A 13,435-nucleotide genomic window follows, 5' to 3' on the forward strand; every position below is an offset into this window, starting at 1 on the left:
AAAATGCGAACTTGGAGGTAGTAAAGTCCTCTTGATTGTTACTTCCCTGAGATCTTCATGACTAGACTGATACTCATATTGAGCAAACAATACTCAAAACAGAAATCTAAGAATACAGATAAGTGAGAAAAGACTATAGTCTTCAAATGTTATCATTCCTAATTAAAGGATTTGTACGCCAGGGAGTTACCACCTCCTTCTAGCTGTCCTTAAAGCCTAAGCAAATGCACATATATATGATGATTTAAAACTGTATTTTATTTCAGTGAGATACTTGCAAGAACAGTTGATAAAAAGCATCAGAGTAGGTTTTGAAAATATTATTAGGGAGCTCCTAATTAGTTAACATGGATAATGGGCTAGAAATAAAATAAATCATGTCCAAATGATTATTACATTTCAGGACATGTAGGTGAACAGTGCTGAACCCACATTTTAGATGGAGCAAGAAGTCCATTTGGAAATACTGTACTCATAGCATTAGCGAATGTTTGAAAATTTTCAACCTACCTGAGCAAATTAGCAGAAAAGATGCTGGTCGGCATTAGGCCACACCACAGAATATAGTTTGTACTTAGTATATCACACAATCTCCGATTTATACTGTAGCTTCCAGTAAACATTTTGCTCTACTGTACTTAAAGTAAGCCATAGGCTTTTGACTTATGTTTAGGAGAGCAACTGAATATCTGTCCGTGACTAGGCTGTGTTAGAGAGGGACTATCTGAGATAAGCGATTGGCTGGGTTTCCTCTGTCATGGACTTCAGCCAAAAAGGAAAGGATTATCACTACTAATACAGCATAGGACTCTGAGACGGTCTATCAGCAGGGGCAGAAGAAAATGTAATCCAAACTTTAAATGCTAAAGTAGGATAACTAGAATGGCCTGGGCATGACAGGTTTTGAAAAGTCTGAACAGAAGGGCCTGATTTCTGTCTCTAATGCAGCCTTTTCAAGAAGAAACTAAACCAAAACGCACACAGAAACAAGAAAAGCTATGATACTGAGATGAAGAATTAGCATTTAAAAGGACTAGAATAATAGTAACCACAAGAGTGAAGTCTGTATCATTTCTTAGAACCTGAAAATCCAGTGATGTTTGTATAGTAGAATCCTATTATGTACAGATCACATTTTAGGATCATAGGAATTCCCATAAAGAATCAGAGTACTCTAATGTGTCTCTGACAGCAGCAATACCATGTTTCAGAGGAAAATAGCCTGAGAGTAATTTAGCATGTGAACTTCTGGGTAAAGATTGCCCACATGTCATACAATCCAATTTATTTAATTTCACAGAACGTAATCCTTCCTTTGGTCATACAATCAGAGCATTGTAGGAATGTAGGGCTGAAAGGGACTCCACAGGGTCATCTAGTCCTGAACCATCCAGCTCAAGGCAGGATGGTTCCTGACTAACCCATTCCAGCCAAGTGTCTATCTAACCTGCTCTTGAAAACATCCAGGGATGGAGATTCCAAAATTTCTCTAGGTCGCCTGTTCCAAAGCTTGACTACCCTTATAGTCAGAAAATTCCTCATAATTCCCCATAACCTAAATTTCCTTGGCTCTAGCTTGAGTCCATTGCTCCTAGTTCTGTCTTGTATGGCCCCAGAGAAAAGGGCACATCTCTGTTCCCTCTATAATCTACAATAAGGAAGTTGTGCTGATAACTCTAAGGCTGCAATCTATTTAAGTGTGAGTACGGCTATAAACTGAAGACAGCACCGTTTCCTATGATATACCCAAAACTTTTTTTCTACATAACTTTAGAGTGCAGTGGCTATTTGTAGTGTTACTGGTAGTGAGAACTGAATCAGCTGGCCCAAAGGAGACACTGAGCACATCTACCTAAGATGCTAACTGCACAGTAGCCTAATAATACTGCGCAGTAGCACATCACAGCACAAACAGAGTAGTGTTGCATCCCGCCTTCTGCCATGCGATGCTACTGCACAGCAGTCATGGGCTAGTGTGCAGTCAGTATCTCCTGTAGATGCGGCTACTGAACAGCCAGTATGCTTCTAGGATACCTGGGTTTATATCTTGGAGCCAGCTGTCTGCAGCCAACAGGGCAATCAGGCATAGCTGGAGCCAATAAAGAATCAGGTACCTCCTTGGAGGATTTAAGATTACTGCAAACCCTTAATCTTCAGGGATGTATTTGGTAGCCATGTTGGTCTGAGACAAAAAGAAATGCAAAACTCTAGAGCTCTTGGTTCAGAGATGATCCCTTTTATTAGACCTGCTAAGAAATCGTAAAAAAAAAATGATCTTTTTCTGCAAACTTTTGGGCGCACACGCCCTTCCTCAGGCTCAGGGAAAATTAAAGATGGTAAAAAGTCCCCAGAGTAGAAAATAAACTTCACTATTCATTATTCAGCCTTTAGTCTTAATACACATGGCCTTTTTTACTCCTTGCCTCCTTCTTTCTCCCCCTGCTGCTTCTCCTTCCACTCATACCATGTGAGATGTGAGTGTCTCAGGGTTTGCTAGGGAGTGTGTCCTTACTTGCCCAAAGATGATTTATTTATTCAGAAAGAACCTGAAAAAAAAGCTTTCTTTTTCACAGGGCTGTGGTATGGCTGTTTCAGTTGGTGTTGTGGTGGGATTTCTTCAGTGACAGCCCTCAGAGGCGCTTTAGCTGTCTCAGCAATAATGCCTGTAGAGCTCCGAGGGAGCTTTCAGATTTGGAGGGGATTTAAACTTTAAGCCCCCCAGACTTAGGGGCTCTGACATTAATCCAAGGGGCACGCAGTTTCATGGATTCTTTCTGGATTCTTGCACAAACTCCTGGATTCCTAATCCAAGTTTTCAGGGCACAAATTAACTATTGTCCGAGGCAAGCAAAACAGTTTAAATGGATTTGTAGTATGTGTGGGAGGAGGGCAAAGTGGGGTTTAGGAAAAATTCAACTTCTGACACAACATGGACACAAAGACACTTGAAAGTGTAATTTTCTAGTGATTGACCCAGAGGGACAGCCTTCCATTTTCAGCTGCCTCCGTGCAAAAATGAAGTTTATTTCCTACCTATGGGACTTTTTACCACTTTTCCCAGAGCCTGACGAAGGGACTTTGATCCCAAAAGCTTGCAGAAAAGGACAATTGTCTTGCAATTTTCCAGTTGGTGTAATAAAAGGTATAATTTTGGAACCAAGAGTTCTAGTTTTTTGTATGTTTTCTAGTGAAGATTTTAAAACTCAGAAGGGCAGGGTTGGAATAAGTTATGTTCTTTGGAGCCATCCTCCATGAACTCCCAGGATGCCCATTGGCAAAACACCATGGATCACTGTACTGGATTTTCCTTTCTTCACTTCCAATTTCAAAGTTTGCAGGCAGTCTTTGGGTAGGATTGAGAAGCACAGGGCTTTCTGTTGGTGCTAGCAGATTATCTGCACTTGGTATGTATTGTCATGTATGCCCAAAACCATTTTGGTACTGCTGCAGCCTAGGAAAGAGCTGTTTTTTTTCAAATATATAAAGGGTCCTGATTTTTAGTCAGATTAATCTGAAGTCCTTTTAAAAGCTACTTATCCAGGGTTAATCTTGGCTTCCTCAGAAGAGAAGCCTTTTTTTCCCTCTAGACAGGTCTCAGCATCTGTGCTGAAGTGCCTTCATCACCTTAGGTTCCCATTCTGATACCCAGTTGATACAGTCCTTGGAGAGCTTGAAGATATACTTCATACTAAATTCATACATTTATACCTCCATTACTATGTCAATAAATGAGTTGGCTTTTCACCCACTGATGTAAAAACCAAGTCAGTAAAATACTGCAGTCAATTTTCTGAACTAAGCAAATAACTGCTGGTGTTCCCTTAAAAATAGACAAATAAATCAATTAATTTTGGAAGATATAAACTTTCATTGAGGGGAGCTGGAGAGACCCGACACAGACACTTCACCTGTAGTATGCAGAATACATTTTAGATGGGCTTTTATTACACACGAGGCAAACTGCTGTGTTTTCCCTGTATAAGGCAAGTATACAAGGTCCACCTGCTACCCCCCTCCTCACAATGGTATTAAAGAACACCCATTGTTTTGTTGGATGCTAGCGCTGGGCTGCAATCTGGAAGGTGATTTTAAAAGCAGAAAGAAAGTTAACTGTAGTGAAGAAATTTTAATTGAAGCTGATTTGAGGAAACAACACTCTGTAATGATGATGAAAGTTTACTTGTTGCTTCATTCAGACCTGCACTGTAATCCCCCAAATCATTACGTGGTTCCACTCAGCATTCCAGGGTTTTCATTTGATATTCATTAAATGTTTTTGTGTTGCATTTTTGGGGGTTTTCTAAAAAGTTTTATGATCACAGCTGCAGTATATATGGGTAGGTTTATAGCACCGTGCCCATCGATAGGCCCACATGTCCACTACAGTTTGTTTGATACCATACCTTTCGCAGACGTCAAGCAGTTCTTGAGGTGTGCTTATAAAGCTGCCAGTAAATGTACCAGCTGTACTCATAAACTTACATTAGCAGCCTCATTCTGACTGCCTAAGAAAAAGTCAGTGGCAATAAATCTGTGGTCAGTCCATATATGTACTTTAAAGTATTTTTTTACACTTCTGAAAAGAAAATATAAAATATTTTTAGGCTTTTTAGTAGGTTATATGTGGGCTTCAGAAGAACTTGAATAGAGACAGGTGAGCACACATTCTTCTTTGCATTATGTGTGAATGACTTTCATTGTGTGAATACAATTTATCCGAAAAAAATACCTCGATTTGGAGGCAAGCTGAAAGATTGCATATTTACAGCAAGTTGTGAGAAGAAAAAAAAACACCTCAACTTTTCCCTTTTTGGATTAATAGAGATATAACAAGAATGAAGAACTTTTTGCAAAAAAATGCAAGACTGAGAATACCTAATTTATATCAATCAGTGATTCTCTCTGGATGTGTTAGGAAAGGTTACAAGAGAATGGGAAATAGAGGAGGGGCAGAAGTGAAACGATAACAGTAATCTTAGCAAAAAATAGAGTAGTTCAAAACAGAGAAGTTGGAACTAGAAAAAAGGATACAGTTTGTTGTGGCATCTACATGCTTCTTCGTCTTCTATGCTAAACTTCAGAATTAATTCACAGCTTAGGTACTGAGGAAGACAAGAAAAGTAAATAAATTACATCCCTTGCAAGCAGTCTCTTCCATAGGACCATTTTGGTAACACATGTAAGCATCACATTACTATCTAGGGATATCTTGAATTCTTGTCCTGGCCTGTCCCTGGGACTCATATTTTCAAGTCCCCTTCTCTGGGTCCACTAACCTATCCAGACACACATCTCTGGATTGTACATTCTATTCTCAGGTGCTAGAGTGCATTAACATCTCTGAGTGAAGTTTTATTGGCACTTATATAAAAGAGGAGTATTTGATCAGGAGTTGCAATTGAGAGGCAGGCCAAATGACTATTGCCTCCTTATTATGGTGGAATCTTTTTCTCTGTCTTTCTGTCTCCAATGCTGGATTGCCAAAAGTGCTAGTAGGTTCCAAGTCTTTAGAAGAGTAACAATGCTGAACTATGGTCTGTGCCATTGGTCTGTCCCTTTGCTCCTTTCTGTCACCCACATCTTTAAGCTAAATATACTCAAAGTTAACTAAATACTTAAGCTAACAATATCCCTCTCTTCTGAACGCATGATTATATCTTCATTGCAATGGGATGTTATCCATCCCACTGTAACATCTTTATGGAAGCAAAATTGTTACGTGTACCTTCAAATCAAGTCAAACCTGTGCAGGGGTGTATTGTAGACCTCCCCTATCTCCCCACGTCAGTAAAATACTACCTGAGCCATGTGTCTACTAATGTTTTACAGCAAGATAGCTAACTCACCTTGACAATATATACCTCAATAAAAAATCGTATCTTTGTAGCAGTGTGAAGAAATAGCCAATGACAAGGTGGATAGGGTCTTTTAAAAATGTTTTTATTAATAGGTGCTACCATTAATTACTGACAATCATTGGTCCTCTGTCCCAACCTTAAATCATAGTTCTGCTTATATGGTAGTTCAGGGGTGGCCAACCTGTGGCATGAGTGCCACAAGTGACATGGGCAGCCTCTGTTTGCGGCATGCAGTAGATCAGGGAAGGAGTAGAGGCAGGGAGCAGAAAACAGAGTAGCAGATTGGACAGGTGAAGTGGGTAGAGGGGCACTCAGAGAGGGCACAAAACTTAATTTGTGATATGCTTCCTAAAAAGGTTGGCTTTGGTATTTTATACCCTTTCTTTCTAGCCCAGAACTGCCTTTCCTAACTACCAGTAGTTAAAAGTAAAGCAAATAAAACATCTAGTGCAGTGTATGCAAATATAGCAAAATAAAGAAGTGCAGGTTCCTGAAACAAGCTAATGTTCATTTGAACTCATAAAATTTATGTTTTATTTTGGATTTTAAAACCAACTAGCTAAAAGCAGTCATCCTGTGCTCGAGGAGCCCCTTCAAACATTTTAAACTGCACAATAATCAACAGTTGCAGGGAACAGTTAAAATACACTGCCGACCACCCATACAATCATAATTCATTCTTTCCCTACAGCTTGTAAGTCATGGAAATTCAGCCTGCAGGAACCTTGGAGCCAAGCTGACCTGAGGACAGGGAGACAACCAGCTGTGCCACCAGTGAAGTGACCTGAGTCAAGGGCCAAAGCCAAATTTTCAGATTCTGGGAGTTCCCCAGCAAGTGATTATGCCTCAGAGCTGGATTCCCTCCTCCCTCCCCTTTCTATTGTTATGTCAGGGAAGCAAGCCATGTTTCCATGCTCTCCAAATAAAGTAGGAAAGGACTCCCTCCCCCTAGGCTTTCCCCCTGCAAACTGAACTCTTCTCACCCTTAGAAAACACTGGTAAGTTTATATTAGTTGAAATTATTGCAAAAGATGTGGATGTTAATTAATTAAGAGTGAATGAAATATGGCCGGGGCAGGGGCGGGAAGGTGGGGAGGCCTTATGTCCAAAGTCAGTTTACCTCAGTGTTAATAAATGATATGACAACTGATTTAATTGTGCAGAAATTCACAGACCAGGAATGTAGAACATCGGTTGTGCCCTAACACTGCAACTTCTTTCAGTCCAACTTGGAAAGTATCTACAAGGTTTCTCTCTTTTCCCCGCTCTACCCCCACCTTTCTTTTTAAACCAAGCACCTCTGTTTTAACATTAACTTCCACTTATTTATCTTTCCCCTGGATTGAAGAGATTTGACCCAAGGTGTTGAGCTAGACATTTCCTATCTTCTTACTGGCACCAGGCTGTCTTGGGACTAGTTATATTATTTTAGGGAAATGCAATACAAACTTTACATATATGATATAAAGGGGGCAACGTCTAGACAGAGATTGTGCGCCTCTAGACTTGTCTACTACAGAGCGTGATATAAAAGTGAAATCTGTTAGTTAAGCTTTCCTAGAAAACCACAGAGCATTAATGACTTAATATACTGTGCTAATATTTTAGGAATAACATAATTGTGACTTGAGCCATAACTCATACAAGCAAATGAAATAGAGTTTGCTCTCTCCTTCTCATATAAAAAAATACTTTTCCCCCTTTTGTGTCACACAGCGGTAAGGTCATCAGCACTGACTCTTATTTCTAGTTTAACTGTGGGCTTTTCTAAATGCTTATGTGGCATGCAAATTAGCTGCTGAAGAGTAGCCAAGGGTGCAGGTGAACAGAGTAGGGGATGTCAGAAGGGCCTGAGTTTTGGAAATAGGATTTCTGTCTTAAAATAGAACAACTACACAAATTGAAAAGTGATTTCAGGGGAACTGCTACTGCTGGGGAGTGAGATGGAAATATAGGAAGGAACCAAACCTTAATCCAGAAAATAGTGATGCTGGGAATTTACTTATGACAATGCACGAGATCATCAACTGCTTTGCTCTCTTTACCATGCAGCGCTTTACGAGAAGATATATAATGTTCTGTTTAAAACACCAACTACTATTTTACACTGCTTGCATCCTAACAGTAGCATAACCAGGTCAGGGTGACTAAGGGAGTGGTCCCAGGCACCTCTTTGGGGAAGGTCAGAAAAAAATAGATGCCTCTGCAGCCACTCAGTTGTGCTGGCTGAGGTGGTGGCAACCAGAAGATGCTCCTGCCTGTGTGTGGCAGGTACCTTGGTCTTCTGGTCACACTGGTGCTTCTCTGCATCTTAGGAGTCAAATGCTAAAAACCCAAAGAATTACATTTGAACAGCTTTGTTTTGCGAGGGAGAGCAGAAAAAAACATGATGGAGAACCTGAAAAAAAATGGTTTTAAACACATTTTTATAACTGTGTTTGTCAAAACTATTACAAAGGCACAGCCGGCTAACTGTCAGACCCAAGTCTACATCATATGTAAAGAAACAAAAGAAAATATAATGCAAATGAAAAGGTTTTTGTTTTTTCTTCTCATTTCATTGAAAACAGTCCTATAGTCCATATTAGCAACAGAATGAAAACATTATTTGAGCTAAGAGTGGACCTTGACAGAACAGCTTTATTTTGAAACAGGGGTGCACATGTGCAGATGCTTACATACAAAAGAGGTAAAAATTAAGGCCTACCTTTCAGAAGTGGCTACTGATTTTACGTCTCCGACTTGTCAACCTTTTGATTCAGCAGCCCAACTGCAAGGCATCCCAAATCAGGGATCATTATGGAAAATTTTGGCCTTAGTATCCTTTTAGAAGATTCGCGCTGGCTCAAGTTTTGTTTGATTACAGTCTTATTCATCATTATTACCAATGTGTTAACATTTTACTCATGGAACCTTTGCTGCAGTGGATCTAAGTTTTATAATTATGACATAACCAGGAAAACATTTTACTTTTTTATTCTTTTGGCAAGAAAATGTTCCCATTTGGGGATGAAAAGATAACACAAACCAAACCAGACAGGAATCATTATATTTGCTAATATAAAGCGATAGGTAAATTTTGTACATTGTACTGTTTCTAAATATATAGGAGGGATTTATTTTTCAGAACACCATCTGTAGTTTTTGCCAACCATTTTCCAGCCACCTGCATAAAATATAAAGGTGGCGGTCTGAAGTTCTTAAGTTTGATCATAGTTTTATGTGTTGCTACATCTTGTCTAGTGGCACATAGTTAAAACCTCAGAGAGAAGAAGAGAGAAACAGATGGATAGACAGAGAGAGCTCATTACTGTGATTCGTTGGTAATAAAGGATTTATTTGGTTTTACCTTTTTGTATAAGGGTTTAAGTAAAAATTCTTGACTGTCTTGTTCTGGGAATGAAAAAAGATAAAGGAAACCCCTTTACATTCCCAGCATGCAACATGGGAGGGCTGAATATCAGTCTAACGCTCTTTTGGGACCTGTCCTGGCTACCAAACGCAGGGACTTAAAGAGCTACAGTCAACTGAGCTAAATTCAAGGCTGGTCCTTGACACTTTTCTCCTATAGTGCTGTTCAGCAGTAGGTATTATCAGCAGTGCTCATTGCTCCTTCCTGGAGCAAAGACAAAGAACACAGCAAAACACATTGGGCATGTCTACACATGTGCCTGACTGCACAGTTCTTACTACACAGTCATGTAGTACTTGCTTTAGCAGGCAAGTCTACATGCTTAACTGCAAATGCAGGTAGCAAATTAACTCACGATTAGTTACTGCTTAGTTGCACATGTGTAGACGCAATCTAGGAACAACTTTGCTTCTGAGTCAGCCCTGCCCATAGGTGGAGGGAGGAAAAAAAATTGGGGAGGCTGAGCACATGTGTGTGCACACCCCCCATCAGGCGGAAGAGTCTGTGGGAGAAGTGGGGGGAAGGGCCGGGTGGGGAGGGGGCTGAGGCAGCGAGGCATGGACACAAGGAGCAGAGGCTGAGCCCAGCTGTAGTCCACCCATGCCCCATGCAAAAATCGGGGGCCCATGTGCCCCCCCCGGCCCCTTGGCTCCCCGGCATTGTGCTGGCTCTGGAGCAGCCTCTGGGCTGCACCGGGCTTGGGACCTGTTGCACCTGCGAGGCCACCCCTTCCCCACACCCAGGGTTGTTGTCCAGTGCCAGCAGCCCCCATGAATCTGCCACCCTGCACTGCCTGGTGGGGCCCAGACTGGGGCTAGCCTGGGCTGCACCTCTAGGCCAGAGACAACAGAGCCCTCAGGACCCTGTGCCCACCTCGAACTGTCCCCGGGAAGAACCCGGCACAGCCTGGAGGCTCTTCCAGGGCTGGTGCAGTCCTAGGGAGTGAAGAGGGGGGGCATGTGGGCCCCCAGTCTTTGCACGGGGCAAGGGCGGGCTGCAGCTGGGCTCATCCTTTACTCCCTGCATCTATGCCTTGCTGCCACCTCTACTTTGAAAGTGATGCAGCGGTATGTGTGTCCTGCTGCTGGGCAGGCCAGGCAGCAAAGCACATAGTGCTGCACTGCACTGCGTTCAAAGCAGCGGTGGCAGCAAGGCACAGATGCAGGGAGCAGAAGCTGAGCCCAGCTGTGGCCCACCCCTGCCCTGTGCAAAGATCGGGGGCCCACACGTACTCCTGTTTATTCCCAAACACCTTGCCAGCTCTGGAGGAGCCACTGGGCTCCTATTGCCCCACAACCAAGCCTGGGCCAGGTCATGAGCCAATTCCCACAGTGCAGGAGGAGCAGGGCAGGGGTGAATGATTCACTCTGCTCCTACTCCACTCTCAGTCTACCCCCACCAAGTCTGATTAAAAGAAACTTACTTGCCTGCAGCTGGGCCAGCTGCGATCCTGGCTGTGAGTGAACAGGGTATATGAGTGTGCCCACCCATCTCCCCTGCTGCAGCAGCCTGCAGCCACTGCCCTCTGGCTATATCTACTGCCCCACATTTGGGAGGGGATGAGCCCTGTTAGCACCTCCTTCCCCTGCCTATGGCTCTGCCCCAGGCTGGGACCCTCTCCTGCCCCAGAGCTGGGCTGCCTCTATGGCATCCCCCATCTCAGGCCTTTGAAAGCCTGTAGGCACAGAGCCCTGGAGCACACCAGTGGCACTCCAGGCTCCCTGCTGGGTAGGCCACAAGCCAGCTGCCCTAGCCTGCTTGCACCCCAGCATTCCTGCTGGCAATGCATTGCCACACGGCTGCTAGGTCCACACTGTCCAGGCTTGCAGGCTGCTCCAGCTGCTGCAGACTTCAGCCAGGCCTGCCAGTCCCCAGCCTCAGCTGCAGGCTAGAAGCTTCTAGTTGCCGGGGCCAGATCCACCTGTCTGCAGCCCACCTCCAGCAGCCTGCCATGATCTCGCAGGTGTTGTAGGTCATTGACTTTGCTGGGCAGCTTCCAGTACCATTCTGGGCCCCTGTGCTGGGTGCTGGAGGCAGCTGTCCAGACCCAGCAGCACAGGAACAGCTAGACAGGGACCTAGAGAGCTGGCATAGAACCCACAGTGGTGTCCTCCTTGTTTGTAGCCATGCCTACATCTGTTTCTGCCACCAGGGGCCCCAGCTGGTCCATGGAGGAGACAGGTGACCTCATGACACTGTGGGGTGAAGCAGAGGTGCAGCACCAGTTCATGCGGGATGGGCTCTCAAACACCTATGTCTATAAGGTACTCACAGCCTTGATATGGGAGTATGGACATGACTGGCTGGGGTGGCAGCACCGCATAAAGATCAAGCTCTTGCAGGCACAGTGGGTTGCCATCACTAACCACAATCATCAGTCAGGGAGTTCCTGCTAATCCAATTCTGGCAGCTCTGCATCCTCAGCCCACACCATAAGGTGCAGCCAGCCATGACACTACCAGTCACTAGCAGCACCAGTTGCTCCCTGAGGGAGGCCCCCAAATAGGTGCTTGCTCACCATGCCCTACCATCCAAGGACACTGCCCAGAGCCTCATGCCATCACCAACAGCTATGACCACCAGCCATGCCAGCCCTAACCATGTGATAAGCCCTGCTCTGGGGAAAGGGCCCTGCCCATCTCTTACCCCAGCCCTGCTTGTCTAGCCTGCCTGCATTCCCCTGGCCCTGGGTTCTCCACCACACTCCCCAGTACACAGCGAGGTGAGAGACAGTGCCAAACTTTATTGAGCAGCCTGTGTCCCAGCAGCTAGGAGGGCACAGGCCTTACACACCAAGGGACACATTAATGCCAACAATGATGTCCTCTTCAGCTGCAGGGGGTATGGACATGTAGCACAGCCACAGGTAGCCCTCCAAGTGGTGTCAGAGGTTGCAGGGCAGCCTGGGCATGCCCCTGCACAGTTATATCTCAGTGTCCCATACCAGATGCACAGGTGTGCCATCAGGGCATAGTGGGCTGGGCACCCCGTGGTCCACACAGACAGCTTCTCATGCACCAGCTGGGGCACACACAGCAGGAGCACGCTCAAGGCACAGCAGCAATGAGATGGAGGGTTGGGCAGCTCCTAGTCCCAGTCATCTGGGAGCCTCAATCCTCCTGAGCCTGGGCACCATGGGCTGGGCAGAAGTGTAGCGGAGTGGCTGGCCTGCAGGAGGAAGTGGGGGAGTGGGGTCTGGAGCTGTGGCATCAGGTACTGCTAGCAGCCTGGCCTGTCCTGCCCTGAGAAGGAGGCTGAGCAAGAGCCTGCTGGCCCCAAGAGCCTGCTGGCCCCAAGAGCCTGCTGGCCCCAGAGGAATGAGTGGAGATGGGGCGCTCAGTCAGTGGCAACCTGGGTCCAGACCTGCCAGGCCAATTTACCATGGTCCCTGGCCACCTGTGCATGCCCAACCCCCCATCTGAGGCGGGACACTGCATGCCCCCCAGTACAGAGCATCTTTTCTCTGAAATGTTGCAAACTCTCACAAATAGCTTCTGTCTCATAGCTCTACAGGGCCTGCAGCACACAGGGGAGAGGCCTCCAGGATGTGGCTTCAGTGTCACCACTGCCCACAGGAGGACTCTGGACAGGACCCTCCACCAGGACCGGCTAGTCATGGCAGCGGAGAACTGGCTGGGGGATGCTGAAGCCTGGCAGGTGGAGGATGTGGCCCACCAGGACAGGTGGCAGGCATCACAGTTTGTGCCTGCTGATGCTATATCACCATAGTGATGAGATACTTCACCATAGCTCATTGATATGGTGATGTAGCATTTCTTGTAGACATGCCCAGTGTCTCCTAAACTCTACTGTCCATGTCATTGGAGCCCTTTGCAGAAAGTACAGGTTCAGAACCTAATCCTTCTGTAGACATGGTGGTGGGAGGGAGATTTATTCATAGAATGATAGACTTTGCGGTATCACTACACCAATGTATATTTGGAGGAAAAGAAAAAGAACTATTGCCTGTGTATTTTGTCACTGACTTAAACACATTTTATATTAGAAGTATATGGGAATCACAGATAATCCAGGAAATCTCTATCACTTTTAAAATTTACCTATGGGTCTGATTTTTGTCCCTTTAAATCAAACTATATTTCCAATATCCTAGGAGCTTATATTGACTGAGTCCATTGTAAGACAAGCTTGCCAACTTTCTCAT

Source organism: Gavialis gangeticus, unplaced genomic scaffold (genome assembly GCF_001723915.1).
Source record: "Gavialis gangeticus isolate Ggan-Ray unplaced genomic scaffold, GavGan_comp1, whole genome shotgun sequence".
NCBI classification, from domain to species: domain Eukaryota; kingdom Metazoa; phylum Chordata; order Crocodylia; family Gavialidae; genus Gavialis; species Gavialis gangeticus.